This window comes from Rhinolophus sinicus, chromosome 14, assembly GCF_057876585.1.
Source record: "Rhinolophus sinicus isolate RSI-liver-muscle chromosome 14, RSI-T2T, whole genome shotgun sequence".
NCBI lineage: Eukaryota > Metazoa > Chordata > Mammalia > Chiroptera > Rhinolophidae > Rhinolophus > Rhinolophus sinicus.
This window is the reverse complement of record NC_142514.1, coordinates 40,249,079-40,263,345: the sequence shown is the minus strand read 5'-3', so window position 1 is coordinate 40,263,345 and position 14,267 is coordinate 40,249,079. Positions and strand designations below refer to the sequence as shown.

The 14,267-nt window shown below is 40.0% G+C and overlaps 1 long non-coding RNA gene across 1 annotated transcript; it reads left to right on the top strand.

Moving 5' to 3' along the window:
• Nucleotides 1-451: 451 nt before the first annotated feature.
• LOC141572372 (uncharacterized) lies at nt 452-3,831 on the top strand. Its single transcript, XR_012497732.2, has 3 exons — nt 452-587; nt 1,276-1,314; nt 1,896-3,831. It is a non-coding gene; the product is annotated as an uncharacterized LOC141572372 (long non-coding RNA).
• Nucleotides 3,832-14,267: the final 10,436 nt, after the last annotated feature.

Below are 14,267 nucleotides of genomic sequence, written 5' to 3'. Positions count from 1 at the left end.
GTAGGTATCAGTATGCTAATTAGGGGGCTCCATGGACTGTAAGCTCTTCCAGGGGACGGACACCTTATTTATCTTTGTATTCCCTGGAGCCCAGCACAGGGTCAGGCATATGGTAGATGCTCAGCGATTATTTATTAAACGGAACCAAATTGGCTTCTGTCATATTCCATGAGTTAGTTCTTTGAAGGCAGAGCTTATGTTTTGCTCATTTCTCTCTATCCAGAGCTAAGCCTAGTGTCTGGCACAGAGTAGGTGCTTAGAACATTCAGACTGGATAGACATTAAGCAGTGTGAAAAATAAAGCAGACATATCTAGTGTCTGTGCAGAACCGCGGGGGGAACCCAGGGCTCCAGGTACGAAAGGAGTCTGGGATTTGTAGCCTGCCTAGGTACCGGTCAGCTGACAGGCTCACTTCAAAGGCACGCAGTGGGGAGGGAAGAGGATGCGGTTTCTCAAACGCTTTTCTGGCTGTGGGAGCCTCAGTCGGCAGCAAAGGTGGGGCAGGGGGAGGTCGGCAGCCTAGTGGAGACCTCAGCCAGGACTACAGAGACGGAATAAATGAGCTAACGGAGAGGAAGCAACTCAGGTAGAGAAATAATGCACTGAAAATCGCCTTCCCCTCTCTGCCTCTGCAGAACCAACGTGGCAACTGTGCGTGCGTGTGTGTGTGTGTGTGTGTGTGTGTGTGTGTGTGTGTGTGTCTGCTGGAAGGAAAAAAGGCTTCGCAGCCAAATGAAAAATACAATTCTGCGAGCAGATCTTCCCAGTGTAAGCCAAGCCAGGAGTGAGATCTTGAGCATGTTTTATTTTTCCGAGTCTCCATTTCCTCATCTTAAAAAAGGGGATCAGTGATTCTTATAGGGTTGTTGTGCATAGCAAAAAAGTGTTTTGTAAGCAATAAAACAGCCGTTTATTCAGCACCTGCTCTCTCCTAGGCACTGAGCCTACTGGCTACATGGATTCCGTCTGTAATCCCCTCCCTTAATCGTCCTGCAAGGTAGTTATTATTATCATCTCCAGTCTCCACTTTAGAATAGAGAAAACTGAAGTTCAGAGGCATTGAGTAATTTGCTCAAGTGAGAGTGCCCGGAATCCAACTGGATTCGTTGTGTAAAGATTACACGATGGATATGTACATGGTGATTATATTTTGTGAATCTTAGTCCAGCTCAAAACTCTCCCACAGCGGTAGTTTTTCTTTTCTGTCAGCACTTTCTCGCCCCCCCCCAACACCTCCCCCACCTTTTTTTTTTTTTTTTTTTTTTTTTTTAAAGGAGAAACCTTTGGCTAACCTGGCAGTCTATGGAAGAAGGGTGAGTTACACTAAGCGATTTAAATATGTTTTGATTCTCTTTGTCCAGGCGCTTTGGCTTCCATGGGACATAGATCAGGACATTATTTCCAGGGGTTTATACGAGGAAAAGCTGCTGAAAGTTAAACTCTTGGATGACCCAACAATATCTGAAATATCAGAAACTATCCTTCCAAAAGAAAACGATCAACTCTTTTGACGTTTTTTGGAGTTTTTCTTTGAAGCTTTAGCCAAATAGGAGATAAATGGGGATGATCAGGAAAGCCAATTAACTTTTACTGAAATCTACCATGTGCCTGTGTCTTGACGTATTTGTCTTTTCCATTCCTCACAGTCACCCTGTACGGTAGGTATCATTAGATCCACTTGCCACATAAAGATGCTCAGAAAGATAATCCTTTGTCTGAAATCACACAAGGATTCGGCATCAGAGCCAAGATTCAGACCTTAGCCTGTTTGATCCTCAAGCACAGGCTCTGTTTTCTACTACTCTCTGCTTCTGAGTCTGCAAGTCTACTGATGAGAGAGCTGTTGCTTCCTTTAAACTCCATCATTAAGGAAGCTGTCCCTTTGTCTCTATAGCCCCCGGGAGATCCAGAGAAAGCTGCATACCTGTGGTTTGAGAAGAAAAAGGACGTTAGCTTTGAGACTGCAGGAGATCACCAAAAGCCTGCAGTAGCAAATGCGGGGGAGCCCAACTTTTGGAAGATGCTCTTTGTGAAATGGACACCGGATGGATGTTTCTATTTTTGGATGTGGGCTCAGGAATTAGGAACAGGCTGTATCTTTTCTTTTCTTTTCTTTTCTTTTCTTTTCTTTTCTTTTCTTTTCTTTTCTTTTCTTTTCTTTCCTTTCCTTTCCTTTTCTTTTCTTTTCCTTTCTTTTTTCTTTTCTTCTTTTTTTCTATACTCAAGGTGGATTGAGCTTGGGGGAGGAGGAAAAAAGAAGTAGGGAAGGCAAGAGAGAGGTCCTTTCAGTTCATGCAATTCAATTCAAAAGAACTATCATAGATTTAAGTAACCTGTGTGCAGATCCCATTATTTAGTGGTTTTACCTAGTTCTGGGTTTATTATAGGTGGAAGATGGCCTACCTGTCCAGCCTCATTTAACTTTAATGAACTCTTGAACTGTAGTCTGAGAAAAACCAAAATAAGCTACCAAACCCTTGGTTTGCATCCCATCTTCAGAATTCTCCTTCTGGGGTGGTGGCAAGCTCACAGACTTTGGGGTTCATGAGATACGGGTTTGACTTTCAGCTATGTCCCTTGTCTGTGTGGCTTTGGGTAAGCCATCTAACATCTCTGACCTCAGTTCCCTAATCTGTAAAATGAGTATATTAAGGCCTGCTTTTTAAGGTTGTCATGGTTGTAAAGTGCTTGATACTTAGCAGACACTCATTAAATAGTAGCTACATTTTCCTCCCTGTGTTGCGAAGTGCAAATTTTTGGTCTATATTCTCTTAGGTAGTGAGGTGGACGTGAGTGATGACCTATAATTTTTAGGACAACTTGGATCCTCCTAGATTGTTGGCAGGGACCATCCACCGTGGTTTAAGACTTAAGCCAATGCCCATTATGTCATTATGGAGCCTGCAGAAGTGATTACTAATGTTACTTTTCCAGTTCACTGCCGAGCAGAGGGGAGAGTTTTTCACACTGCTGGCGTTTTGTTGGAGCACGGCGATACAAATCACAGATGGCTTCCTCGGCAGATGTGGCTCTGTAGAACTGCAGTGTGGGTTTACAAGGGGTTTAATGAAAACCTGGCAGCCTTCCAGGCTTAAATCAATCCTCTGGGGTTCTCAGCTCATACACAGACAGGCCAATCTGCAAATGTCCACCCTGTTGATGGTGTAGGGAATGCTAGGGTGAAAAGTTTTTACCTGAGAAACAAAGCCAAACCCATCTGGCTGAGTTCATAGGCTTGGGGCCTGGGAGATGGAACAGTGACGTGGAAGGGAAGTTGGTAGGAGGAGGGAAGCCCACATCTGGAAGATGTCCAGATGGCTGCTGCCCAGCTGGGGGTGATCTGGGCCCAGGATACAAAGATGGCTTTCCCAGCTGCTTGGGGCTCATACTCTTTTCTCTCTTACTATGGGTTAGGCTAAAAGAAGCGAGCAGGAACCACAAATGGGGGATATGGAATAAGAAAATAGTTTCAATTTAGTTGGTGATGTAGATTGAAACTGGACTTGACTATTGTTGCCTGTGCTTGAAATGCTTTTATTCTTCAAACAGTCATCTTGCTGTTTCTCATCTGTTTTATTTTGGCTTCAGTGTCATCTCCTTGGAGAAGCCTTCCTTGATCACCCCTTGAAAGAGAACCTCCAAGCTCTTTGCCATATTGTGTGTTAGCTGTACATTTGTTTCATAACATATCACAATTTATTTGCCTGCTTGCTTTCTGTTTTGGTCCTTTGGTAGAGTGTAAGCTCCTTGCAGGTAGGAGCTTTGTTCATCTTGTTGACCAATGTAGACCAGTGCCTAGTGGGGTACCTGGCACCTGGTAGACATTCAATAAATACGTTAAATAAATGAATAAATTTTGGGACAAGAATAAGATCAGTGTCTTCAGCTTACTGCCACCATTTATAAGCTGTATAACTGTCTACATTACTTAATCATTCTTAATATGGAATTCTTCATCTGTAAAGCTGGTATAAAATTACAATAAAGGGTATCTGTTTATATAGAGTAGTGTCACGCACATAAGAAATGTTCAACAAATTGAAACTATTATTCGGTCACTGAGGAATTAAGTTAACCACTATAAGTTTACCGATATTTCTATTCCGCTAATATATGTGGAGATCCAGCCATACTAAGCAATTTTACGTGCATTATCTTATGTGATTCTTCACAAAAACTCTGTGAGAGAGTTTTCCCACTTTAGAACAAAAGAAACAGAGACTTGGAGAGATTAAGTGGCTTAAACAAGCTTACATAGCCACTCAGTGGCAGAGGCAGTATCAGTGCATTTCTATTTTTAAAGCCATAATTTCCCCCCATAATTCCAGGCTGCTTCCTATTAACACTCACTCTGGATAAATAAACATAAGGAAGCCACATTCTCTGTTCTCTGGGGGCTCTGGTTTAGGTGATAAGACATATGTCAGAGTAAAATGAACACTAATAAAAACCAACGTTATTTTAACGCTGCTTTGAAGTTTACAAAGCTTGTTCCAATATTTACAACACATTCAAGTTTTAAAAGATTATTATCCAGGATATATAACTAATTCATACAAGTCAATAAGAAAAAGACAAACAACTCAATGGAAAAATTGACAGATTATGAACAGGCAATTTAAATGGCCAATCGTCACATGAAAAGATGTTTGGCATCACTGGTCATGGAGAAATTAAAATGAGAACAATGAGATACCATTTTGCATCAATCAGACTGGCAAAAATAACAGAATCCTAAGCTTTGATGAGGATAAGGAGACACAGGAACTATCATACCATGCTAGCAGTACTATAAACTGATAACATCAGTTTGGGAAGCAACTGGAATACCTAATAGAGGTGCTTATGAACATGGCCTTGGAACCGTGGCTTCCTGTAGAAAGTGAAAACCTAGAGAAACTTACCACAGAGAAACTTTGCATATGTGCAGAAGAAGATGTACCACAATGTTCAGTGTCAGCATTTTATATCTCAGTAAAACCGTGGAAATGATCTAAAAGTATATTAATAGGGGAATGGGTAAACAGGTCATTTGTAGATGAAATATGAAAAAACAGCAGAAGGAATAAATTAAAGCCGCACTTAGAGTGTGGATGAATTGTAGACACATATTGTTAAATACGAAAGAGCAAGCTGCAGAGAGACACAGATAACTTGATATCAGTTATGCATGTTTGAAAACCATGTCTCACTCCTGGTATTTACTTTTTAAATAAGAAGTTGCTATCACCGTCAGCAGCATCATTCCAATTTGTTTCAGCTGTTCTTCAATAACTTGTTTTATTACCCTCTCCTCACACCTTTCCCCTCCCCGCAAGCAAAATCTGGACAGTTTCTTGTGGGCAAGCATCTGGTTTATCTGTGTCCAAGAATTGCTCCCAGCCTTCCAGTTAAGTCTGCCAAACCCAGAAGCAAGCAGAAAGGTCACTTCCATTTCTCTGGAGTCTTTGCTCCTACAAGTGCAATCTAAGGTTCCATCATTGCTTTTGGATCCTTTCAGTACAGAGCTAAAATAAATGAATGAGTGCGTGCGTGTGTGTGTGTGTGTGTGTGTGTGTGTGTGTCTATGTCTATCTCTGTTGGAGTCTGTGATGGTTAAATTGTTTTGTTTAGTGTTTTATTTTCTTGTTTTTTTGTTTGTGGTGATGATTAATTTTATATGTCAACTTGACTGGACAAACATTATTCTGGATGTGCCTGTGAGGGTGCTGTTGGAGTTTGAATAAAGCAGATTGCTCTCCATAATGTGGGTGGGACTCACCAAATCACCTGAAGGCCCAACTAGAAAAAAGACTGATTTTCTCTGAGCAAGAGAGAATTCTGCAGCAGATCGCCTTTCAACTCGCTCCACAACATCAGCTCCTCTGTGGGTCTCCAGGCTGCTGGCCCACCCTGCAGATTTTGGGCTTGCCAGCTTCCATAAATGAGTGAACCAATTCCTTTAATAAATCTCCCTCTCTCTCTGTATACACAACCTATCGGGTCTGCTTCTCTGGAGAACCCTGACAAATATGGAGTCTGACATCTCTAGTTCAAATCCAGTACCCTCAGGCTCTTGCATCTTACTCATCCATATTTGTATTTCCCATCTTTTACAGTGAGAATCCTGGTTTCCAAAAAAGTTAATATATTTACTCATTTCTTCTCACCCAAATATACATAACAAATCAACTATTCTGGACTCTTCAAAAATGTCAACGTCATGAAAAAAAGAAAGAAAAAAGGCAGAAAGAATGTTGTATGTTAGATAAAACTAAAGAGACATGACAACAAATGCAGTGCATGAGCCGTGTTTGTATTCTGGATTGGAAAAAAGAAAAACAGCCATAAGGGCACCCCTGGGAAACTTTGAATAGGGAATGTATATGAGATGATATTTTATAAATATTGAATTTTGGGGGAATGACAATGATATGTGAAAGAATATAATTGTAAGAGATAGGAGATGCATGTTAAATTATATAGAGATTCAGAGTTTTGATGTTGACAAATTATACTTAGACAGTTTTCAAAATATGTATGCAGTGATATATACAGAGAGATAGATTGATAGGGAGAAAGAGTGTGTAGTGTGTATGTGTGTGTGTGTGTGTATGTGTGAAAAAGAGAGAGAGAAAGAGAGAGAGGAAGGAAGGAAAGAGCAAATATGGCAAATATTAAAAATTGGTAAACCTAAGTGTAGGGAAAAAATATTAGTTAACAGGACTATTAACTTTTCTGTTGAAATTTTTTGGTTTGAAACTTTTCAAAATAAAAAAGATGGGTGAAATGATAGCAAGTATTTATTACATATTAACTAGTGTCCATCTAGTAGCAAGAGCATCACATATCAAGTATTGTGTTAGTAGCAAGTAGTATATATTCCGCACTGACTTTGTGCTCGGCTTGTACTAAGCACTTCACATATATCATTAATTTATTTAATCCTCGTGTCATTCTTTGAGGTAGCTACCATTACTTTATGGTTGAGGAAACTGAGGCTCAGAGAGAGGAGCAACCTGTTCAAGCCATCAGCTCGATAGTGGCCATGGCGGGATCAGGACCCTGGTGTATGATTCTTGCTCTGGGCTTGGTCTTTGGCATCAGAAAGGTTCGTCCTCCTTGTTTTCTTCCCACTGGAGCTCCAGTTAGAGAAGGACTTCAGCCAGTTCTACTGGGCTCACTCTGAAAAGATTCTGTTTCCCGTTCTGCTTTGAAAAAGATAAGGCTTCCAGCTTCTGGTCCTTGGCTCTTACCCAGACCTTCTACCCTCATTCTCAGTAATGTATGTTCTTCCCGGTTATTAGGTCACAACTTTATAAGATTCCAGAGATGTGAAAACCCCAGCAGGCAGCAGAAGCTTCAGACTAAGGGCAAGCATTCCCATTCACTGACAGAGGGACAGTGATTCTTTGTCTGCTTCTAGCTATTTACACGCTATTCACTTGACACACAAGCATAGAGTTAGCCTGGTACAGTGTTCTGCAAACTAAGGGTCACGACCCCTTAGTGGCTCTTAAAATTGAGTTAGATGGTGGCCGTCAGTATTGAACATAGGATTTAGAATCAAATTGGATAGAATAGAAAATATCAGTGTAGGCTCATTTTAAAGCCAGGTATTGTTTTGTCAGTGTACATACACACAGACATATACACATACATGTTTGTTTTGGGTGATAGTATAAATCTCATTTCTTACTATGAGTCACAGTCAAAACAATTCCGAAGCTACTGGTTGAAGACAAGGGTCAGCAAATGCCTGTCCTGTGACAAGGTTTATTGGAACACAGGCATACTGAGTTGTGTGTGTATTGTCTTTGGCTGCTCTCACAGTACAAGGACAGACTTGAGTAGTTGTGACACACCGTATGGCCTGCAAAGCCTAAAATATTTACTACTTGGCCCTTCTCAGAAACATTTGCTGGCTTCTGTGGTCTAAGATATTGAGGCAAAAACTTCTAATTCAAACTCAAATAAAGCTGCCATTGTATATAATGTCCAGAATTTCTATCTCTAGCATTTCTCTCCCAATAACTAAGTTGTAGTATTCACATACAGATTCATGTAAATGCATATACAAAAACAGAACAGTAGGCATAACAAAAGCAATTATTGCCTAAATATATATTTCTAACATAATACCTGGAGTATTCAGATGCAATGTCCTGCTAGCACACAGCAAACAGGATGACCTTTCCATGCTAGGAAAATATTCCGATGTTTAACCTCATTGCACTCAACCAGACGTTTCCTTGCACAAATTTTCAAGTGACATATTTCAATCCTGCATTCATCTTGGGGGCCACGTGTCTTATCCAAGTTAAATATTTCCAGAAAATAAATGTCTAGACACCGTCTCATATAAATTAAGCACCCGGTTTTTAAAAGATTTTTAGCAGACCTCCTTTTTGGTGTGTGGGTGAGAATAATTCTACCCCTGTGAAGAATCCTGGATAAAATCTGATGTGCCTATTTCAGTGCACTTACAGGTGACTAATGAATGATGCTCAGTCATTAGTGGACAGTGCATGGGGGGCAGGGTGGGGAAGACAAGACTGGGGAGGGTATTTCATAGACGAGTGGAGAGTTTTCTTTTTTTTGATATCACCTCTTCTAAGAATCTTGGATGAAAAAGTACATGTATGTTGAAATCTACCTCAGGGAGACTTGCTGTATTTTGTTGAATCCTCTCATCAGCAAATAAAGAATATGTGAGTGACCATACATGAAGATAAAATTCTGCTGTGTCTCTTTGACTTTCCATTTTGTTTCTGTTTGAGGTTTTTTAAACCACAGATTTTGTTTAATTCAAGTGAGCCATTGTTTAGTGCTTTTAGTGCTTTTAATATTTCCTTTGATATACACTTGTGTCACTATGATGTAAATTAGTTATTTTCACTGAAAATGAAATCTTTAAGAAAGACCAAATACTGAATAGAAAAATAAAAAAAATGTTTTTTAAGCTACTTTTATTTTTATAATATCTATTTATACTTTATATTTAAGTAATATTATATTTATATAAATTTTATCCTATATAAGTATAAAAATTAGAAAACATTTTATATAAATATAATGAATATATGACAAATATCAATATTTATATTTCATATAAATATGCAAATATATTTTATATATAAATGAATTACATATTGCACTTTATTATATATTCTTGTTATATATTTTTAGCTACATTTATTATTATAAAGAAAAGCATTCCTTCTTAGGGAATTTATAGTGGAATATATTGAACCACCTGAAATTCTACAGAGAGGTAATTCAAGAAGTAGTCATTATTTTTCCTTTCCTAGGTTTTTACAAAATCACGCACAGTACTCTTTTATGCATCATATTATTATTTTTTTTTAAAGGAGAAAATTTGGGAGCGGATTCAGGAAGTGAAGAGAAGGAAGAAAGAAAGTTTACATTTCATTGAGATACATGTGAAAGTCCTTCATTCTCCTTAGCGAAATCCCACAAACAAGCAACAAAAAGATTTCTGGGTATGGCACCATTTCCACTTACTCATTCAATGACTGTTTAATGGATGTCTGCTGTGTGCCAGGCACTGGGCTAATTGCCAGAGAGCGGAAAGAGCAAGGTCTATGCTCTAATGGCACTTCCACACGGAGGGTGGGAGTTGAGGAGAAGACAGAAAATAAACAAGATAATTTCAGATAGTGGGAATATTAGGGCTAGACCAAGACCATATAACTTGCTGGAAAGAGTGGGCGCTTTAGCCTGGGTAATCTGGGAAGTCCTCTCCAAAGAGGTGATGTTGGAATTGAGCCCTGAATAAAGAGAAACTCAGCCTTATAAAGATTGGAGGGAAGAGCGCTGAAGGCAGAGAGAAGAGCTGGTGCAAAAGTCCCGAGAGGGAACTTGGGGAAGAATTCATTTTGAGGTCATGGCTTGTATAAATAACCTCTGGATCACTATTTCAAAAAGTAGGCTTGAGGGATGCTTGTCTTTTCAGTGTCTCATAGGAAAATGTTTTGTGGTCAAATGACTTTGGAAATCAAGTGGGACTAGTGATGATGCCTTTTTGCTGAGCTAGCGTTTCTTAGCGAGCTCCATAGTGGGGGGCTGGCCTCACCTGCTGGGGTTCTCTGAACTCTGCATGTGAGGTTCTGTGGGAGACTATTTTTCCAAAGACGTATTTTCCAAAGATGGTCACAGTAATTTCTCTCATCTCGCACATTCTTCCTACAATATAACCTTGACATTCACAATTTTAATTGTGGCACTGGAGTTTCTTCCCCTTGAATCTGGATGGGCTTGTGACTATAGTAGAAGTGACTCTGTGTGACGTCAATGGCCAGGAAGTGGTACAGCTTCCATTTGGTTGTTGAGAGGGTAACTCTTAGAACCCAGCTGCAATTCTGTGAGGAAGCACAGGCAGCTACATGGAGTGGCTTCCTGTAGGTGCTGTAATTGACAGCCTCAGCAGGGGCTCTCACCAACTGTCAGCATCAACCCCAGACATGTGAGTAAAGGGGCCTTCAGACGATCCCTGCTCCCACCTGTCAAGTCACCCCGGGCTGGTGTCTTCCAGCTGAGGCCCCAGATTCTGGAGAGGAGAGGAGCTGTATGTATTTATATATATTTTAAATATGCATGTTTCCTTAAAGACCTTGCTACCTTCAATATTATGTTAATTGTACATAGCCACGTAGTTACACATATTCCTTATCTACTACCCTGCAAACTCATTGATGTCAGTGAGCAGGTCTCAGTCATGGTGTTTTACCTGGGAAGCAGCGTAATGCTCGGCTTCCTCCTGGGCAGGGTGTGTGCCTTGTTCACCTCCGTGACCTCAGAATCCAGTACAGGCTCATACACTGTGTTTGTTGCTTGACTGAATGAATAGCTAAGCGATCCATGTGGGATGTGTCAGTAGGTTGTGCTGCCCAACACTGTGAGGTTGAAAAAAACAACAAAAAGACAACCCAATGTCTTCTTCAATGAGCTCTATAACTGTCCATTGTCCCAAATAGCAGAAAGTCTGAGACAAGTCTCAGTGATTTAATATGTCAGCCTTGGAGAGGGAACCAAGGTCAGAGAGAATTGTGTCAGCCATTGTCCACAAAGGGAGGGATACAGCAAGAAGACATTTTACTGTGCTGGGATATTATCTCCCATTCATTTACATGGGTGAAAAGGGCTTACCAATGGTTCAGGGCATTAAAAAACAAAAAAACACCTCAACCATCTCCATTTATTTAAGAATGTAAACAGCCCTAAGAAGTGACTTGGTGCTGTGGTAATTTCCTAGATGGGCTTGCAAAATGCATTTGTCAATTTCAAAGCAAGTGCAAAGAAACTGGAAACTCAGATGTACAGGGTTCTGGATGTGAGGGGGACACAGACACCAACATTACCACCCATAGTCTGAGTAGGAACCTTGGAAACATGACATCGTGAGCCTAGGGCCAGGTCAAGCTGCAATGATAAGACACTTGAACGTGCAGTACGGAAAGAGGAATGGAGACCAGCAGTAGTGGCATGAGGTAGTGTGGATTCACATTCATTAAAATATTTTTAAATACATACTCTGTGCCAGACAATGCTGAGGACACAGAGATCAATACAGTCTCTGTCTCTCAAGAAGCTCGTAACACAACGTAAGTTACCAGCATGTAAGCAGATACATGCACTAATGTGGTGAGAGAGAAGCACAGAGGGGCCTCATCTAACCTGCCAACACCGTTACTGCCAGTGGTGGAGGGAATTCTTGCTTATGACATCCCACATGCCTGCCAGGGGGATCTTTTAAAACTGCAAGTGTGACCATATTATTTCCTTCTCATAACACCTTTTTATGATGATAGTTTCTATGAACTGAATGTTTGCATCCCCCCCAAATTCATATGTTGAAGTCCTAATCCCCGGTATGATGCTATTTGGAGGTGGCGCCTTTGGAAGGTAATTAGGTTTAGATGGGTCATGAGAGTGGAGCCTCCATGATGGGATCAGTGCCCTCATTGAAAGAGACTAGAGCTCTTGCTCTTCTCTCCTCCTCTTCTGTCTCCTCCTTTTCCTTTTCCTCCTCCTACCTCTCCTTCTTTTTCCTCCTCTCTCTTTCTCTCTCTCCTCTCCCCCCCCACCTTCACCCCCTCTCCCTCTTTCTAGGAAGGTGGCCGTCTACAAGTCAGGGAGAAAGCTCTCACCAGAACCCGACCATGCTGGCACCCTGATCTCAGACTTCCAACCTCTCGAACTGTGAGAAATAAATTTCTGCTCTTTAATCCATTGTTTAAGCCATCTAGACTAGGGTATTTGTTGTAGCAGTCTGAACTGACTAAGACAATAATGAAAAATAATAGCTAAAATTTATTGAGGTTTTATTACGGGATTTATTATATTTTAAATTTATTGAGGATTTATTATGTGTCAACCTTTGTTCTAGGTGTTTTTTAAAAAATATATACATGTGTATTACATCCATAGCTCTCTATTGCTTATGGAAGATATCTCAGTTTTCTTCGCAAAGCGTTCAAGGCTCTCCATGACCCTCCTCTTCAAGGACCTTCATTTTCCACTTTCATCTTCTGCTACCTTGAACCCGGAATACTCAATTGCTTGCAGTTTCTTCCAAAGAAGCCTCCATGCTTTGGTATCTGATATTCTGTCTGCTCTGGTGGTGATATTCTGCGCCTTGTCTGCAGGGCCTGCCCTAGTTATTTTCCAAGACTCAGCTGAGTGGTCGCTTCCTCTGGGAAGGTTTCCCTAGCTCTCCAGGACAGAATTCAGTGCTGCCCCATGGGCCTTTGCTTATGCTACTCCAGTGGCCTGGAATGCTCTTCTTTTAGTGGTCATCAACTTATCTTTTTTTAATTTACTTTTTTTATACCTAGCATTAATGTCTTATTTATTTATTTATTTTTCAATGTATTTCTCAATTACAATTGACATACAATATTGCATTAGTTTCCAGTGTGCAACCTAGTGATTAGACATTTATATATTTTATGAAGTGTTTACTCCAATAAGTCTAGTACCCTTCTGACACTATACATAATTATTACAATATTATTGACTATATTCCCTATACAATACTTTACATCACCATGATTATTTTTATAATTGGCAATTTGTACTTCTTAATCCCTTCACCTTTTTCACCCATTCCTCCTACCCTCCTCCTGTCTGGCAACCATCAATTTGTTCTCTGTATCTATGAGCTTGTTTCTGTTTCATTTGTTTATTTATTTTGTTTTTCTGATTCCACATGTAAGTAAAATCATATGGTATTTGTCTTTCTCTGTCTGACTTATTTCACTTAGGATAATACCCTCTGGATTCATGCATGTTGCAAATGGCAAGAGTTCATTTTTTCATGGCTTAGTAATATTCCATTGTATATATATATATACCACATTTTCTTCATCTATTCATCTATTGATGGACACTTAGGTTGCTTCTATATATTGGCTATTGAAAATAATGCTGCAATGAACATAGGCGTGCATATATCTTTGAATCAGTGTTTTGGGTTTCTTTGGATATAAATACCCAGAAGAGAGATTGCTTGGTCATATGGTAGTTCTATTTTTAATTTTTTGAGGGTCCTCCATACTGTTTTTCATAGTAGCTGTACCAATTTACAATCTCTCCCACAGGGCACAAGATTCCCCTTTCTCTACATTCTTGCCAACACTTTTTGTTTGTTGACTTATAGATGATAGCCATTCTGACAGGTGTGAGGTGACATCTCATTGTTGTTTTAATTTGCATTTCTCTGATGATTAGTGACAGAACATCTTTCATATGTCTATTGGCCATCTGTACGTCCTCTTTGGGGAACTATCTGTTGAGGTCCTCTGCCCAATTTTTAATCAGATTATTTGTTTTTTTTTGGTGTCAAGTTGTATGATTTCCTTAAATATTTTATTATCGGATGTATCATTGGTAAATATCTTCTCCCATTCAGTAAGCTGTTTTTTTTTTTTCATTTTGTTTCATCAACTTACCTTTTAAAACCCATCTCCAGAATCACCTCAGGTGTGAAGTGTTTGCTGACTCACCTGAGAGAACTGGCCACTCACTCCCTTGACACTCCCACTCAATGAACTTCTGTTGTTCAACCCATCATAGTAGACTATGAGCTCCTTGAAGACAGGGGCTGTGAGTCTGCCTCCAAATCCTGTCTTAATAAATGTATGGCATATGAGTGAATAGATGCATTTATTATATCAAATTGTAATTTATCTGCATGCATATCATTATGTACCACTGTGTATCATCAGCCCCTTGAGGGCAGAGATTTATTCCTCTCGTCTATTCA